Source organism: Cyprinus carpio, chromosome B9 (genome assembly GCF_018340385.1).
Source record: "Cyprinus carpio isolate SPL01 chromosome B9, ASM1834038v1, whole genome shotgun sequence".
Taxonomy (NCBI): Eukaryota; Metazoa; Chordata; class Actinopteri; order Cypriniformes; family Cyprinidae; genus Cyprinus; species Cyprinus carpio.
In genome coordinates this window covers 10,376,948-10,397,159 of record NC_056605.1, presented here as the reverse complement: position 1 = coordinate 10,397,159, position 20,212 = coordinate 10,376,948, and the positions used below count along the sequence as shown (strand labels likewise).

Here is a 20,212-nt window from a genome sequence, read left to right as displayed (position 1 = left end):
TCTTGAGCTCGCGGTAAAAATCATACGGAGTAAGTGCCACAGTCTAGTAATTGACTATTAGGTTTAATATTGTTTGTGGGTGCTGATAGTGCTAAATGTGTTTCTTGTTAACTGGCTTTCTGTTTTCTCATGAAAGAAGCCCTAATAAGGAACTGTGTTAACAAACGTGCAGGGTTGTTGAGTAACAGGCCATTAATTGATGGACTGGATGTCGGTGTGTGGATCACTTGGGGATATTTTTTCTCATCCAAAACTACAAAACCAAATTGTTGATCTTGAGTTTTAAATGGAAATCAGTTCGTGCCTTTCTTGAAGTGTCAAAATGAGTCAATATGCCCTAAACTGAAAATAATGATATTAATGAGTTGAAAACATGGCTCCAGGGGGTTAATACATCGCCTCCTTGAAGCAAAATCGTGAGTATCCCTGTAATTCCAGACAATATATAAGGTTCAAGTTTTGTGTATGGTCAAACGTATTGTGTTTTTGTTTTTGTAATGAACTTACAGAAAGCTGCATGAACGTTCCTGGATTTAAAATGCATAAAACCTACAAATAATCCCAGTTGGAGGTGGCAAAATCCAAAAGTGGGTAATGTTGTGGAATGGATAACAGCGCTGAAAATGGGGAGTGGGTTATACAGTAAATACCCATCTAAAACTCATAGCATTTTACCCAGAAGGTCCCCCTCAAGGTCCCAGAAGACTACTACAAGGCATATTGGGACAAAAAAATTGAAAGCGATTAAGTTCTAATTGGTGAGGCAAGGAGAAATAAAACTACCTTGGTGGAGGTTTTCAAAATATACACCGCAATAAGTTCACAAACAGTAGATGCCATTACAAAAAAAGTCTTGCCAGTGCTTCAGGGAAGTTTAATCTTCAAGTAAAAGCTGGTGGTACAGGAAGAGACTCCGAATGACGGAACAATTTAGAGCATCATGGGCAAGGGATTCCACTTAATCCGGTTTTATTAAACTGAGCCTTAAACCACGATCAGTTTTTCTTGTCTTTAAAGGTTAAGTAATATTTTCACTTACTGTCGAAAGGAAAGATCTGCTTCCTAGAAAACAGAATAGGTACAGTAGGGACTACCAGTTTCCCACAACATTTACAGCACATTCAGATCTTAATTTGATAAACTAGACCAAGAAAAACAGAGAAACAATAGGTTTTATACCATTATTAAAAAAACCAGCTAAAGGTTTTTCCATTTATTAGAAAACCAGCTAAAGTCTTCTGTCGCCTCTTGACAATTACAGAACCGAGTGAGGCCAATTGCTTCCCCACTGAATGCCTAGAGAATACCCAAAATACCCAAGTTTAGTAGAGCACTTGAATTGTCAAAAGCAATCTTAAAGTAGCTACCTACCCCCAAAAGGAACCAACATTTCCACCATCAGGACAACATGTTGAGTCACAAGCAACCACAAGCCTGGTGGTTTCCCATCAGCAGCAAGCCACCTGCAACAAGAAAAATCAACACGGGCACCTTCAACGCGTTCTTAAGTAGCATTTTTTGAACATACCCATTGGAAAAGGAACAGGATTTGCGGAGAGAAGCATCACTGGGTGCAGAAGGGCCAAGAGTGGCTTTCACAATACAGGTTATGTAGATCTGCAAGAGACACAGGTAAGGTCACAAAACCAAAGCAAATGGGAAGAAGAGAAGTCAGATTCATTCAACAAATAGTACGTACAGAAGGACTGTATCCTCCCTGGACCATAAATGCCTCCAGCTGGAACCGGATCTTGTCTCGTCCTGGGTTCGAGGCATGAGCGGGAGCTGGAAGCCATAGACTTGGCATCCACAGGGCACCTGATAAGTAGTAACAAAGAACTCAAAGATCATCTATAGTATTGAGTAACTAGACCTTCCCTAATTATCAGGGACAAAGCTGTGAAAGAGCAGCTCAAGTGCATCATGCATGCATCTGCTGCGTCCCAATGTGGCTACTTATACTATGCCCTTAAATATATACTCTTTTGGTAAAAAGGTACAGTTTTGAGTGTGTACTGTAGTAGAAGAGTAGGCAAGATTGGGACAAGCTCATGTATTATACAATTGCATCTTTAACAGACCACCGTCGCGTAGTTACACGCACCCTCTCACTAAACTGGCCTGTTAACCTTGTTTCAGTTAACATCCTCCACATTGCATTTCCTACTGCATTGAGAGATTAGTACATTGATTCTACCAGCCGTGGGTCTTTATGTGGAGAACTCTGCTCATTTTGCATTATGTATTTAAAAGTTAGTGGGCAAATATAAAAAGGTTAGATAAATTTAGACAGTCTGAAATTTCCCGTGCGTAACTGTTTCTTGCACACTAAATCTTTAAACTTCCCAATAGACAGCCCATACATTTAAATTCCTGGGTTTGTTAATTTTTTTTATTTTACATGTACCATAATTAGTTCCAGGACAGCCTGATGTACAAGTGTTTTAAATCGCTCAGTTCAGTCTTGGGACCTTGTATTGACAATTTGATGTAGAAGCACAAAATTCTTTATACAACAACATGACTTGGGTTAGAAACCATTCTTGGCCAGCCTTAGGGGTTCTTATGACAAGATAGTAGAAAAGTTATCCATCTTTGAAACAGATTTTAATTTGGTTGACATTGTTGCACAAGAAATAACACCAAATTTATTGGCAGGGTTAAATCTTGATTAGCAACTAATCCCTTTATCTAAAACCCTCTACTTAAACCATTAGCTGCACACATCCACCAGGTTTGTACTTTCTTAATTCATGTTTGTAGATCAGAACCAAATCCTTTCACCAAAGGGCAATGGACTGTGGGCAATTAGCCATTAATTAGTGGTGCCGGATCCAAATTTCAAAAATCTGAAAGACCATCCGGGGACTTTAGGCATACTATTTTTAACATTATGCTTGGTGGGACACTTATTTTACCTTCATACCATTTAGGATGGACATTATGAACATTGGGATGGTGATTCTCAGGTGATGAGAAAAAGCTACCAAGAGGAACTAAAAAAAAAAAAAGCTTCTAGTCACTTGATAGTTTGATCACACTAATTCTCATTGTGGTCAAATGAGCTATCCACCCTACAGATTTCAGCTCCAACCCCAATCAACCACCTGAACCAGCTAATCAAGGTGTTCAGGGCTACTTGATAATTTAACAGACAGGTGTGTTGGAGCAGGGTTGGAACTGACGTCTGCAGGACGGTAGATCTCCAGGAGCAGGGTTGGAGATCTTTGGAGAATAAAGTAAGGTGAACTTTACCCATGATTCTCAATGAAGGAATATCTCAGAAGAGCATTCACATCAGGTACTTGGGTGGCCACACAGCTGTCCACAAACACACACAGTGGGACGTGGTTGTACACCATCACAGATACTTCAATATTAATAGTATCACCCAGGAAGTACAAGTTTGCAGGCCTCTGTTAGGACCAGTTATCTGCAAGAGGAAAGAACAGTTTAAGCACAGCCTCATTCAAAAGGCTTAAGATCTAAAGAAACTGCACAAACCATCATGAGCTTTAGGGGAGAACAGCAACACTTCCTCGCCAACCTCTGTTGAGGCATAAGGGACCCAAAGTTGACTTCAAGGCATTACTGCTTGCATTATAGAACCTGCAGTTCAAGGAGGTACCAAATAAACACTCTTCCAGTTTTAACACCACAATAAACAGTGCTGGAAGTCACATCCAGTCACTTACCTTTGACAGAGGCATTGAACACCAACAACTGCACCCTCGGCAAAGGTAATTGGAGTTCCAGCAAATGCCTCAGTAGTGTAGGAAGAGCAAAGGTGTAGACAAGCGCTCATCCTCAGTCATCTGTAACAGATTGAGTGGTTACCAAAAGGGTCCTCAACTACTCTTAAAATGTTCAAAAAGGTGGTTTTAGCAGCCATGCTAGGACTACTTTTGGTTCCCCAAAGAGTTTTCAGTAAGCAGTTCTTAAAAAAAAAAAAAAAACACTAAGGAATGGAAAGGTCCTATGACCATGAAATATTCAGGTTAACAATTGACAATAAAGGGCCTTTATTTTGGGTGTACAAATAATCCAGTAAGATTTAACAGTTCTTACCATCAGCACACTATTGCAGTTCTGTAGTTCATATTCAAAGATGAGCACCCTAGAGGCAGCGTCCTCATCAACAACAGGATAGCCTCCCCTAGACAAACGATATGGCTGGATCAGCTGACCATTGCACTAAACCAAATCCTTTTTTACCTCCACAAGAACTCAGTTCTCACCGCATTGAACAGCCACATACTGGGAGTCACCAGGTTGCCTCAACTGGAAGCCCACTGCCAACTCGCTTTGCACCCTCTGGAAAACTGGGAAAACCCCAGTCCAAAGGCTTGACTGGCTTGGCTTGACTTTACACAAGTTGTGTTTGTAAACATTAATGCACTGTGAACTAACATAAACAATGAAAGGACTATTTTTTGATTTAACATTAACAAAGATTAATAAATTTGTAATAAATGTATTGTTCATTCATGTTAGCTAATACATTAATGTGAACAAATGACATCATATTGTAAAGTGTAACCATTTAATATTTATCATCATACTGTTGACACTTGACATTATTTTCTCTCTTGTTATTGTCATAGGAGCTTCAAAGAAGACGGAGGCGAAAGCCAGAGTCTTTTGTGCCCTGCTTTTATCAGTATCCTTATGTTCGTTGGTTGAAAAGAAAAACTCAATAAACAAAGTAAAAATATATGTTAATTTGACTGATATATGAGGTTTTCATCTACTCGCATTCACAATTTTACGATTAAACTTTCACGTTCGTCTTTGATAGACAGTTAATTTGTGATGAAAAGCCAAATTATTCATGATGCTGTGCAGAAATCAGAGAGCTGCAGCCAGCAAATCGCACCAAAAAAGCTCTGCAGGGGAATACACGAAGAACCATACTGTAATCAAGTTGATCTCTCCCTACACTCTCAAAATACTTATTATATAATATTTGTAATTGTATATAAACAAATAATTTAATTGCAATAAGCTTAAATATATTGTTTCTTTAGATATAATTAACTACTTTATGTAGTTTTATGTCACCTTTTTTTTGTTATTATTTGATTGCTATTTGCAATGCTTTATGGGATAGCAGTTCTTTCCCACATTAAACCTGTTAAATCCACAGTATTGTACCTTTTTGCTTCAAATAAAGTTTGCAATGTTGTGATTCACCTGGCTGGTTCATGATTCATAATGGTTCATAATGCTTTATCAAAGACTTTTTAAAATCCCTATGGGAAAAATTAATGGAAAAATACTTCTCGAATCAGTGCCACTGGAAAGTGGGAAAGCACTAATGCACTCTATAAGCACATTTAATGCAGATACTTGGTCCATGTACTTACATACCAGTGGTTTTCTCATACTGTACATTATCAGTCTGCTGTTCTTTGCAACGTAAAACAAAATGGCGTGTTAACAGGCAACCTGTGTTGGTCCTTGGTCATGTACAAAGCAACACATCATCTCAGCCTGGCGTGGTCCTCGTAAATTTCTAAACAGCACCGTATTCATTATTAAGAACTCCACAGTCATAAAACTGTAAAACATGCCCTTGAGAGCTCAGGCTTCAGGAAAAGTCTGGTAAGTTTAGGCACTGTGACTCTGACGGCTGTGCAATGTGTCTAAAACCCCCCGCTCGGCTTGCCAACGCTCGCAGCACGTGTCTATGCCAGCTGATCTCTCTGACCTCAGTAATCTGACCTCAGATCATTAAATGCACAGATGCAAATCCAGGCAGAAATGATCCAGTTTGTCCCTGAAGGTTTTTAAATAGCACAGCAGATTAATCATGCAGTTTTTTTGGTGGTGTTTGCATACTGGTTAGCGGAGTAAATGTGTGCATATGCTTTTGCCGTTGATTGGTGTTTTCTCTGATGCCGCTGGCATGACCATCCTCTTCCTGTTAAATTCTGGTTTACAGTATGTTATGATGATCTATTTTAATCAGCATTTAGATTAGAGATTTAGCATCGGGGGGAGGGATTTGTGTGGAGGAAGGAGGGGTGATTTAAACACACCCAAATCAACGGATTTCCAACACAGAGCGACAAATTAAAATCCCAACAGATTGTAAGGCTTAAACAATCATGTAGATTCGCCAGAGTTCCTTGCTCTTTTTGGTTAACAGAGTCCAGCACACTGCTGTAGCTTGATTGCCGGTATTTAGCCATTCCAGGTAGCTATTCTGCTTTTTTTTTCATGAAAGTTTGATTTTTTTCCCTCTTTATACTTAGCCTACTTTCATATGTCGGTTTTTGTTTTGTTTTTATACATAGCACATATCTTATACAAACATTGTTATGATGATGTTAGTAGGTGACATCTTAAAATCTTCCATTACGTGTCCAACGAGTATGTTCAGATTGCTTTTGTCACATTCAATTTTTTCAAAATAAGGGTGTTTAAAATAAACAGTATTAGTAAGAAAGAAACATGAGAGACTCCTGCATTGCCACTTTATATTTCCTCAAATTACATCAACACTACATTTGATCCAAGTATCTCAGAACAGCTGACTTTATCAGTATTCCATTTTTATCCCGCCTTACCTGTAGGTAAATATAATTATTATGATATTATTCTTGTTTGTCATTTTTCATAATGTTTTAGTGATGTATTAGTGTCTATTGAAAATGTATCTTTTCATTTTACAAAGATATGAATAATCAAAATTCACAAGTTAAATATTTGATTGTAGCCACTGATTTGCCACAGTATAAATAAAAAACAAAACAAACAAACAAACAAACTTTTTAATAAAAATATACATTTGACTGCACCATCATGTTTTGGCAGCATTTTCCTAGGACATTTGCAAAAAAGCTGCACCAAACTATAACAACATTGTGACAACATTTTGTGCCCAGTGTTTCAGTCAAAAGACTTCTTCAGGCATTTTAGGGACAAAAAAAATGACCTCAGACACTGAGAAAGATTTATGTTATATCATTCCGCTTTAATATTGTACTTCACTAAGCCTCCATGCTGAAGTTTCAAAAGTAATTGGTTCACTTCCAAACAGGAAGTCACATCAGGTTATTACAGCAGTCTAGTAAACTAAACACACACAGGGTAAAGTGCGCAGACATGGTCCACTATCCTTCGGGACCTTGCCTTTGCAGTCAATAAAGAGCTCACCTCAAATTACAGATTCTACACAAGCCTGGTGAAGATTTAAGATACTCCTGAGACTGAGAGGAGAAAAGAGCAGAAATGGGATTCTGAAGGAGGAAACCAGAGGGAGAAAGCGAGCTGTACTCTCTGCTAATGAATGACGTACCATGTCTATTTAGTTTCAGACTCTCTGACTCCTTCTCTCTTGAAGAATCAGCATGTCTGGTCTGGCAGAGAAATGAAAAAAAGCTGAGGGGAATGTCATGTCCACGGCAAACTCATCTGTCACTTCTTATTGCCGATGGAGTTTCTCACATGCTTCAGCTCCTCTCGTATTGTTGTACAGATGCGTATATGTTTCCTGACGCAATGGAAAGAGGTCGCAGGTGAACCTAATCGAATGAACCGAGGACTCAGTGTGTTTTTAATCAGTGCACTAAGCAGCATTTTAGGGCCGAGGTTAAAGCGGATATGGCCTGACATGATTAGTTTTTGGAGCTCTGAGAGCTGATGTTATGGCAGTGAGCACAGGCGCTTACTCCGGCCAAAATGAATGGAATTCTTTTATGGCATTGCATGGAAATGAACAAATGCTCTTCAGAATAAAGATATGATTAATAAGTAATTGAATGAGAGACATTATGTCTCCATAGAGCTGTCTTCGTAACTGCTCGGGGCTTTAATAAATAGATGTTTCCTGTACCTCTTCACTATTTCGAAATGGCCGTGTGATCAGCACTTTCCCCCCACATTTTTCCTCTTAATCAGTGGCAGCACAGCTCAAGATATTCTGTTTTTAGAATACTATATGATTATGACATTCATTCAGATGACTTCATCTGCCATTTAATGTGTTTGTCTCTTTCACAGCACAACCTCAACACATTTGAATAAAATTAAATGTTAACCCTAACTTTGGCTCTTATTTAGTTGAGTAGTTTTAGAGAACTGTGATGGGGAAAATTAAAACGTGTTTGTTTACGCATGTTTACGTGATTTATGGGGGACATATTTGTATTGTTGTCAAACCAGGCATTACACTGGGTTATAACAACATAAATCTGTTTAAAGAGGACATTTCCTGAGTCCTCATAATTAAAATATTTTTAAAAACATACTTAATGTTTTCATCAAAAATGTAAAAAATGCAGAAAGTTAGTGTGAGGGATAGGGTTAGTTTAGGGGGATTAGAATATAGTTTATTTTTATGTCTAGGGGAGAGTCCCCATAAAACTTAAAAACCAATGTGTGGTGTGTAGGTGCCCAAGTCAGGTTTTTTTTCCTGCATTGCTGGAACCAAATGTCCCCACAAGGATAATAAAACCTGAAATTACCCACACATGGGGGGAACAATCAACAGTCTTACAAGGAATACAGCTTTATAAACATACTAGACGTTTTAAAAAATGCAAAAGGGGTTTCGGTGAGGTTTGGGGTTAAGGGTAGAGGAATAGAAAATCATTGTAGCTTAGTCTGAACAAAGACCCCACCATGATAGAAAAACAAATGTGTATGAGAGAAAGAATGGAAGTCACCAACCAGTCAGAATAGAAGCTGGCAAATTACTTACTTGGCATGCTTGAAATGATTTGCAGAATTTATTTAATTCATAATAATTTCCAAAGACCCCAGTCGTGTGGTACTAAAGACCCTATTCTTTTGTTTTGTGGAATATTAAAGATGATCTTCTTTGTTTGCAATATTAACTGTTTAAATACATTTTTTTAATCTGCTTCCATTCACTGACCTCTACTGGCAAACCTATGCAGTGCAAGTATCCGCATTAAGCTAACACAGTGTTTGCGCCTTCTGAGCCAAAAGCAGATTTGTAACCTATTCTATGTATCTATCTATCTATCTATCTATCTATCTATCTATCTATCTATCTATCTATCTATCTATCTATCTATCTATCTATCTATCTATCTATCTATCATCTAATTTATATCAGCTAATTTTGTTTATCAACTAACTTTAAACGTTAATTTTCCAATAAATAAATTAATAAGGGCCATTTCACTATATATTATATAATATGGTGAAAATGGCCTTTATTCATAAATAACTAAGGGTCATTTAACCGAATGGGTGCCATTTGCTTCCAAAATTCTTCCAAATATATATACGTAAGTCTCACCCACTCCTGACAGCAAAATTGATATATTTGGATGACTTTGTAACATTTACAGATGAAAAATATACCTGTGACGTGTCAGTTATGCACTGAGGAAAAGACAGTAGGGTATTCAAAGCATTAAACAGGAACAAATAATCACTGTTTGCCATTGTGGATCGATTTGAACATGATCGACGTTAAGGGCTGCTTAAAGAATAAGCGTGCACATCAATTATCCTGACCTGACTTATTGAACCTGGGATCAAATTAGTGAGATTGCGTGAACTTAAAAGGTTGTTTATTAAGTCGCTTTAGTCTCGATTGATTTGTTAGGTTATGCTAAGTTCAGGTTTTGGACTTTAATCCCCGCTTTTTTCTTAGCGTCATTTTACGAAACAGCCTCCAGATTTGATCTGTGATACACTGTATTTTGCCCCAGTTAAGGTTTTAAAAATTACGTTTAGGAACGAGTGAGCGGATATGGCCCTGAAAAAAAAAAAAAACATTCCACATAGACTAATCTGTTTATATGAATATAATGTGTATGTTCTAGTGGTGATAGCCTATAATGATTGTTATAAATAATTATAACATAAATGTGTAATAAACGTATTAGCTTGAAATTAATTTGGCAAATGAAATGTGTGTAAATCAAGTCTTTGCTCAAATAAGCCTGAGGGGCTATACTATTAGTCTAAAACTGGAAAGTGGCTGGGTGTTAAAGGTTTTTTCACTCTCCCAGATGAAAGATTGGCATCGTGAAACAATGGCATCGACGATTGGCATCGTGGCGATTTCTGTGATCAATGGACTCCTAATCGGTGGTCATATGTCGTACAGTGGGATAGGTTCAAAGACAGCGTTGTCACAGTCCTTGCGACCAAAGATAGCCTACAATAATTTTCTGTCAGTGTCAGAAAATTCATCATGATCATTGCCACAATGTGTTTGCAGTTATGACCCACTGCCCAACCCATAAAAATGTGACATGAAATCAAACGCGACATGGCGCTAAAACCTAAAACTGCTTACTTCAGGCTCTTATTTCGTCCACTATCGCCGCTCCCCCTTTCCAGCTGTCAAAGTGTGATTCATTATGCTCTTGTTGTTTACCACCAGTGCATGCTAATGACGTTTTATACTTCTATAGAAACGTAGTTGTAGCCTACGAGTCAATAGGTGACATCATCGTACAGTCTACATGCATGTCCTACCCAAGTTACTAGATCCATGTCGCACAGTGTGACCAGCGATGATCTTTTAGGATAACTAAAATCATTGGCCGTGTGTTAGAAGGCTTAACAGGGCAGAGGACTGTGAATTTACAAGATTCTAAACCACTTCCTGAACCAGTCAATGACATCATTGCTCTAAAGCAATACAAGCCTTGAGACGCGATTCACTGAAAGCTCCCGAGAATACTCGACCACAAGGCTCTGAAGACTCGGCACAGAAAGTAACAGGCACTAGTGCCTCACTCACACGCATGCTTAGCTTACGGTGTCTACCGTTCACTACCTTGAACCACGGGCCTGACTCCCCTGTTACTTTACTGCAGCAGAGGTGGAAAGAGTACGAAAATAGTTCTACTCAAATTACCATTACGTTAATGAAATTTTACTTAAGTACAAGTAAAAGTACCAGTATAAAAATCTACTCAAGTAAGGTAAATGAAACGTAGCTTGTTTAAATTTTTGTTAAAATAATAGTAAAAATTACTTTTTTAACAGTGGGAGGGAGGCAGAAAATGGGGATAGGCCAGGGGTGTCTAAACTATCAAAGTATCTAAACTGCGCAGCAGGGCGGTGGCCCTCCAGGAACACCTCCAGTTTTGACACCCCTCACTTGTTCAAACGGAAGTTGCATTTAGATGCATTCTACACACACTGTTAAATGCAGGACCTGCATTTACAAAACACAGAAATAATGTTTTTTGATATATAAGACATAAAATGTGAATACTCGTTTGAAATAAAAAAAAAAAAAAAAAAAAAAAAATAGGGTTAATGTACCTATTTGAACTCACCAAAATCTACATTGAGAGATTTTTAGTGCACCAAGATATTGGTTTCAGTACAAACATTATGTAACATAAAATATTAATCTCTCACACAAAAATATTTAATTGTGTATTTTAAATGACAAAAGCATTTTAAGTATAAGAGGTATTACAATAATTAATGCAGAAAAGTCTGGCTTTGCTTAATGGGTACCTGTTTGCACCATTTTAAGCACACCCCTGGTTCCCATTAAGCTCACGTCAGTTTCATATAAAAAAAAAAAATAATAATAAAAAAAAAATAAATAAAACCAATATAGTTTATTTTAAAAAAACCTTTTTTTAACGAATAAGTGAAAAATATATTTTATTTAAATGTACACAAGTCAATCACAAAAAAAAAAAAAATGAAATTAACACGAACACAAAAATCAAGCAACAAGGCATTTAATTTGATCAGTTATACAGTATATTCATAGTGAAAGTGTCATTTAAGCAAAATTCTAGTCTGCGTTCAGCTAAGTAAGACAAATTAAAAAATTAAATAAAAACAAACCAATTTTAAAACATTTCATTCATGGGGATGCACACAGAAACTAGCATCATTATGAAGCCTCTATTAAATGGATGTCAATTTATCTATAGTTCTCGTATGGCTACACAAATTTTTTTGCCCCGATTTTCAATTGATTTACAGCCTGGAGAAGATGATGCTTGTTGCCAAAAAGGTCAGAGCCCGTCTTGTAGATTTGAGTTGAGAGATTCCATAGAAAATCAATTAACAACCATCACTTAATATTTAAAGTCTGTTTATGAAGTATTTACATAGACGTTCAATGTGGAAGAGCTTAAAGGGAACACACTGAGATTAATTGGAGCAGCAACAATTTTTAATAAATTTCAAGTAATATTTATTAAAATGACAAGATTTTGCAAAATAAATAATCTAGGTCATGTATTAAGTACATATTTTATTATGAACAACTATTATTAACAGTATCTATGAAATGATACTTTTTCTTATTGAGTCACACTGGTGCGATTTTAATAGTAGTAGTGCCCACCCCTTTTTAAGCTCACCTTAAAATTACAAGCAGTGTAAAACAACAGACCAACCATAAAATGTCCATTTTACAATTTTATGGATTAAAAGTACAAGCCAGTAATGTCTGTGAAGTTATATTTGTATATTAGCGTAGCACACAATCTTAATAGAGCTAGTCAGCTTAACTGTGTCGGTAGCATTTGCGCTGTGTGGCTAAAACTTCTTTTGGATCTAACTGTAATTATTTCCCACATCCAAGTTCCTAGGTTACTAATAGGCAAAAGTCTAAACATTAATATCTTAATTTGACAATACAAACGTAGTGAAACTTACCCAAATAAAGGCTTAAACATCTAAAAAAAATGCACATTTAAAGGGCTCCTCTTTTGGTGAAAGTTTTGGAAGACAGCTTCAAAATGGCTGACAGACAGTGTGAACACATGGAGACTCATATCTCAGTGTGCAATGGATTCTGAATTGAAATTACAGGGAGGTATGTAGTAACAAACACATCAATTTGTTAAGACACAAGTAGCCTATGATAATACATTATTTTTTTATATTTGAGCTCAAATCTGGAGGTAGTGCTTAATGGGTACGTGAGCTTAATAGTTATGTTCACCCTAAATAAATTAATACTTTAAATGTAGGTGTCAGCAAGTCACTGTTAATAAGTGAGTCATTGCGATTAAACCGAATCAGGTTAAATGGTTGATTCATTCAGGAACTGAAACACGTCATTGCCACCAGAGCTGCAAACCTGTGCTATGGTGGCTGTTTTTGGAATCATTTTTGTTGTCGAAATAGAGCAAAAACAGGCAATATGTCGGTTCTAAAACCAAGTCTCTTAATTAACTTTTTGTTTATATTGAAACTGTTGTAAAAAAAATAAATAAATAAATAAATGAAAAAAAATCTATATGTAATAATGCTGAATTATGGAGGAAAAAAATGGCACCTTCATGTGATATTGATTACTATATGGAAAATGATAAAATATAGGCTATAAATGTTCTGCCCCTATATCTTTAATTTTTGTGAAAATGTGCGCGCACTACTCGACTTCCACAGCACTCTGTATGAGTGTTTTGTTTGTTTTTTTGGCAAAATACTGATATGTCAAATTGCACATAGTTAAAACAAGCAATTACGATATTAATCGCAGACGAGAACATAACGCAACCCCCTGCACCACTGTCTGTTTGGCTAATTTGTGGCAAATCCTTTTGCTAAAACTGGCAAGTTTTCATGTTAACCACCGATTCAGTGATCAAATTATTTAGCTTACCTCTACATGCTTGCGAAGGGTTGTTGTCCAGTATTTATAAAACTGGATAAGAGTTATAAGATTATGGGGTATCTTTAAGATGTATTTGGTTGCTTTAGAATGAAGGGCAAAAGCAAAGAAGGTCAAGTGGAGGGTTTAAAAGGAAAAAGAAAGGGTTTTTTTAAAACAGTAATCTGAAATGTGCCAGTAAAAATAATGTGGGGTAAGCGGAAGGTTGCTCATCGTTTGAATTTATACTGATTTCCCACTTCTTGTCAGTTCCTCAATTTTGATTGCAATAATGTAAATCATAATAATAATAAATATGGGAAAAATGAAAAAGCGTAGATAGCATTCATATATTATTCGAAACTCTCATTGAACAATATTTCCTTGCTTTATCTGAATACTAGTGAATAAAAATCAACGAGACTAAGAACACTTACACAATGATGTTTGTGCCACCAGAGACAACACAGAAATGGGGGGACAGAAAATGTATAAAAAATATCAATAATAATGTTGTATAATTGACCGGCTTTATTTTTTCCTTATGTATTTTAATTTGAAAAGAAATCAATACAGTTCTGGATGATAACCATAATTTGTGTTTCTATCAGATTTTTTCTGGATTTTGTAATGATATTTTACGATTGGTTTATGACAAACACATAAGGCAAGAATAGTTTCAAGATTCCAACAATTTTTATTTGTCCACACTAAACGATTATATAGAGAGATATATAACCAGCATTGAAATGTGGACCGGTCACCTTAGTAGCGGTTTTTTGTTTGGCAAGCAAACCGGGCAGCCGCCCGGGGGCGCATTTTTTCAATGATAGCTGGTAAGAAAAAATAATAATAAATATGATTAATTATTAGGAATTTATTAGACATTTTATCTATTTCTATATCGATCATTTCACTGTGTAGGGAAGTTGTGCACATAGGTGCCCATGCGTGCTTGAGACAGTGCTGTGGCACAGAAGCGGTTTGAGAAGGGGAAAGGGGAGCAGGGGGGGTGGTTGACTGGGTGGGGGTGACCCTGTATAACGCACTACCATTGAATTAATGAAGTAGTGGGCTAAGCAAGTCCCTTTCAGACAAGTCATGTCATCTGTCGGCCCTCGTTGAAATGCCCTCTCGGCATCCAAGTGCACTATTCCTGTCCCTTAAATGGGCAACATCAATCTCGACAAAACTGTTTCACATAGGCTTGGCGATAAATTGCATATTTGAATCTCACCAAAGAATCCTGATAACACGTATCATATGTTGTTTATTTTGCTCAATAGTCTTTTAATAAAAAAAGTCTGATTATTTGGCTAGATCATGCAGGACATGCTCTCATCTCCTTTCCCCCCCTGATTGCCCTCAGACCCCTGACTGTTTCTATAGCCTGAGGATTTTCTAAAACTGCAGCTGCTAGGTGACGCGCTGACTTGAGCGGGTTAGTGATTGGCTTCCTTCATTCAGAAAGCGGGGGGCTTCCTGTGACTGAGCGGCCATATTGAGCGTTGCATTTTTCCCCATCAGAACTATACGAGTGACATGTCTTTGGGTATTCTATAGTCTTTGGCTAAAATTTCAAGTCACCACCTCGACTTTCTCTTCCAAATATAGTTTCCTGCACATTTTGTTTTTCTGAATTCGTGTAAAATGCTAATAAAAAAATAGGTATACAAAACGATTATTGTGATCAACCAAGGTGAAATTGGGGGGTTTAGTCTTGACTTCTGGTCGTGACGTGAACAGTGTTTGGGGGATGGGAATCGTATTTTGTCGAGTCTTGGCAAAATAAAACAGAGATGGACAGGAAAAGAATCCAAAGCTATCAGGTGCCACTTATTTATAACAAAAATAAATAAAAGAAGAAGAGGAAGAAAACGAGCAAAAGATACAAGGTACACAACTATGTTCTCTCTGTATGATTACGGACGTATCCATAATAATAAGACACCTTACCATTTTTTATTTCTAACGAGACTTTTCTTAGCTCAAAGCGCCTACAGTATACAAGAAGAACATCAATAATAAAATTTCAGTATAAAAATCAATTTACAATACACATTCAAATTAACAGGAACCAGCTCTAAAAAGAGTGTGTCTTTAAAGGACATGATTAAAACAATCTAATGTTGTAGAGTCTCCTACTTTCTGTTGGTAAAAGCATTCCATAGACTTGCAATGGTGCACTGAAACCGAGAATGCTCGGCTGTCCAATAAGACTTTAATTTATATCGAGGGCTGCTGGAGAATGGCATGACCTGTCGAATTGCTGCACAAATGGGCGTAGACGAGCTGACTTTATTGAGCAGTGAACTAAACTGCAGAGCATAAGCAGGGCAGCCGTCCCAGAATAGCTGTATATCGTTAAGATCTGTGTTTGACAATTTTCAAATACGTGAGTTGTACGCTGGCCCTGCCAGAGTTGTAAATCAGAGAGTACCTGGAGAATATATTTTGTAAGAATTGGGTTGTATGTTGTCAGTACCGTCACTAAATTTTGTATATATTGTTCATTTTTTGATTGATTTAGTTTGGAGAACCAAGATAGAGTGCATTGCATAATCAAAAAACCGTGATGTAATAAAGGCATGTATAAGCAACGCACGATAGAATGGCGCTAGTCTAGCTATATGTCTAAGATGGACACACTCAGTCTTGATACCGTTTTAATCATGTTGCATCGCACCTAATTCAGAGTCGAAATGCCAAGATTACCACTTGTGAGACGAGTAACAAAGTGCTGACAGTATCAACCTGAGATATTATTTGTGTGTAATAAATATACACACCATGCCATGGTCATGAATGTGAGAGGGCTAATGTTGATTGGTAGGTATAACTCTTATGTTTTGTTGGCGTTTTTGCGATGATGCTTGCTATGCTTATACAACTATAAAAAAGTTAAAACTTCGGTTTTAACTCAACAAACACAAGATCTAATTTCACCATAATATTGAAAATAAAAAAAAAAACTGGTACAAGTTCAGTTATTATTTAGTTCCATCAGTTGGGTTAATGTTAGGCCCTGTAATTAGCCAATGGAATTTTCAAATCTGTGTAATTATAATTTAAATCGGATTGTTAGTTCTTTCTTTGTTGGTGGGTGGGTGGGTGGTTGGTTGGTTTGGGGAGGGGGGGGGGCACGCCAAGCATTTGTGCTTAGGGCACCAAATGGCTAGCGCCGGCCCTGAGTGAAACACCCATGAAACACACACCGGAGCAGTGGGCAGATATAAAAAAATTTTTCCAAGCGCACGGGGAGCAACTGGGGTAAGTATTTGAAGGTGCTCACCCTCTCCACAGGGGTCCTGCTGATCATAAGAGGAGTAAAGGGCTGCTGCTGTCTCTTCCTGAAGACAACAATCAGCTCTTTAGTTTTGCTCACAATCAGATAGAGACAATTGTTCTGGCACCATGATGTAAGTTTCTCTACCTCATCCAGGTATGCGGTCTCATTATTGTTGGAAATGAGGCCCAGAACCACAGTATCATCAGCAAATTGGATAATAGATGTGGAGCTGTGGGAAGACACAGAGTCATCTGTGTAGAGAGAGTAGAGCAGGGGACTCAGGACACAGCCCTATGGGGCTCCTACGTTCAGGGTGTGTGATGGAGCTGGAGGAGTGAAGACAGCCTACTACCACTTGAGGTCTGCGGTGAGAAGTCTGAATCAGTATAAGTGAAGAAGAGTTGGAGCCAGAGTCTATAGGTTTGGAAACAAGTTTGATGGGGACTATAGTACTGAAGCTGAGCTATAGTCAATAAATAACAGCTACATGGTTGTGTGCATCAATGTGCATGAGAGAAAGAGTGCAGGATGGTGGCATCTTCAGTGGATCTATTGGAAGCGAGAAACTGAAAAGGGTCTAAAGAGTATCCAGGATATGGAGGCAAATGTAGTTTTTTACCAGTCCCTCAAAGACCTTCATGACTATTGATGTGAAGGCAACTTGGGCGATAGTCACTCAGGCAAGAGGGTTTATTGTTCTTATGCACAGGGATGATGACTGACTTTTAAGGAGGTGGGAACCACCCGAGGTAGCAAGGGACTTTCAGTAAGGATTGTTAAACAAACCAGCAAGTTGATCAAGCGCGGGACCTCAGAACATGGCCAGAAATCCATCAGGTCGGCTGCTTTTCTGGCGTTCACTTTCAGCTTTGGGGCCTCCGGGCCCATAGATCCTCGACACAGTGATTACATGATTATGGCTACACTGACTGCTGCTTCCTGGCCGTGATCGGCAGACTCTCGCTGCTTAGATTATTTTTCAAAGCAGCTGTAGAAAACTTAACTCGACAGCCAGCAATGGATCTGCTCTCACCTCTGCAGGATTTGTTTCCAAAGGCACAGAACATTTATACTGTGTTAAATGTTATGTCAATTAGCACTGGATTATTCATATATTATATTTATTACCTCGAAATTACCTGAAATTACCTATTTTAGCTACAGCAATAGTGGGATGCCTTTGTCCATATTAGGGTTATCCAGCACGTCGTAACTTTTATTGGGCCGTTTTGGACTTTGCGCGAGAGCGCCCTCCGGCTTCGAGGATGAATGAAACATGCACTGCATGAGGATATTTAACACTCTGTAATGTCCATATCATCTTGTTTTGGATATGAATAAATTGTCTGGTCATACAAAGACTATCTTGTTTATATGCCCATGTGCTCACACATCCAAAGCACGCACACAGAAACAGTGATTTTAAATGCATCTAATTTTAGATAAATCATGGTTGAACTATCAGTCAAGATGCACATAAAATACATCGCTCTTTAACAAGTGTTGTTTTCAAAGTTATTTTACATACGTATATTTAGTTTAACTGCTCTGTTAAAGAGAGCGATTTATACCATTCAGCTGAAATTATGCGCATGTATTTTAGACACATTTTTCTTGCTCCAACCATGCAATGACTCCTCCTATCAACCAAGTGTAATATTGACGGTATGAACTGGCAGTTCCCCAGTCAAACCCGTTGTCAAACCTGACGGCTGCTCCCAAGTCAAGCCCGCTGGCCTCTCCGTTGTAAAACCTGGTGGCTGCTCCCAAGTCAAGCCCGCCGGCCTATCCTACGTCAAGCCCACCTGCTGCCACTGACTCAAGCCCGCCAACCTGATGCACCCCCAAATCAAGGGAGGAGGATTAGGAGACAGGGACTGTTCATTGGTGCATCCCAAAACACAACACTTGTATTGCCTCTTTGGTATATATTTCCAGCAATGGAAGACTGCTGCTTCTCACTCCAGCCTGTGTCTATGGCAGAGAGTATCACAAATGGGCAGGACTTTTCCCCTATGGTGACCTGTACCTAGGGAGAAATCTGGAATTGCTTGTTCTGAGAGACTGATTTATTGGGATTATAGAGAGAAAAAAAAATGATTGAAAAAGAAGTGATTTTTGCATAATAGACCCCTTTAAAGAAAAAAAAATAGTAACAGGAATGAGTATCCATTATTACTACACCGTGAGGTGTTACTGTCCCGGCTAGATACGTCTGTTCATGCAGTGATTGCAGTGTTGATATGAACTAGTGAGGCTGACCTCACTGTAAACAACAAACAACATAAAAAATCAGCCAAATCATGTTAAATAAAGTTTTTGTTAGGTTATATTTAGAGTATATGACTATTTTATATATAATATAATTTATGAGTACGGCTTGTGTATTAATATAATGAAAATAATAAATTTAAATTCAATTAATATTAAAATAATGTGTGGTAATTCAAGTTTTTTTTTTTTTTTTTTTTTTTTTTTTTTGTGGAATCTTGTTTCTTACATCACCGGATACGCTCAAATGCCATTCCATGTATGGGTCTAATACAAAAAAAAAATGTACTTGCAGTTTCTGTCCCTGTGACAATTTTGGATGTCACAGACAGAACTGCAAGTAATGTGTTTTATATTTTTTCGAATACTGCAGTAATGTAATATCTATGGATTAGTTCTTCCTAAGGGGTTTTGTTAGTAACAGGACTGAGTGAAAACCAACCTTAGGAACAGGGACTAAAACTGGTATTTATTCTCAAATTAATAGTATATTATTTTGAATATCCTAAATGTATTTAAAGCACGGGATATGGCAGTACCACAAAAATCAAAATAAAAAGGTTTCTGAGATTTTAAACATTATATTTCATGTAAAATGGTAACGTTAGAGACTGGGACATCTACCAAATGGTAGATAGCGCAGGACACTTTGCGTAATTAATAAAATGTATTGTGAGTTAAATTCTGCATATTTTGCAATATTGTCCCTGGGGACAAAAATGGCACCACAATTCAGTGAATATGGTCCATAAATAAAACAGTGAAACTCAGCCTCTTCACTGAAATCTTAGTCGAAACACTAGGTGGTGCTGCCAGTGAAAACACCCAGTACAGTGATTATGCAGCAACAGCCAAGCCAGCAGATGGAGCTGCAGGCTGACCATTTGAAGCGTTGGCCATTTCCAAGATGGATAAATCCTCCTGTATTTGAGCATTATTTGTGCCCTTATTAGTAAAATCTGTATATGTGAGTTTTAATGTTTTGTCAGACTAAAACAAAAATAAAACTAGGAATTAAAATCAAGTATAAAAATTAGACTAACTGATTTTCATATTCTAATTGTGCTGCTTAGAAATAA

General features: G+C 37.6%; 1 pseudogene; it reads right to left on the bottom strand.

The window, feature by feature from the left end:
- Window positions 1-1,367: 1,367 nt before the first annotated feature.
- Window positions 1,368-20,212, bottom strand: part of LOC122138345 — a 131,598-nt pseudogene continuing 112,753 nt past the window's right edge.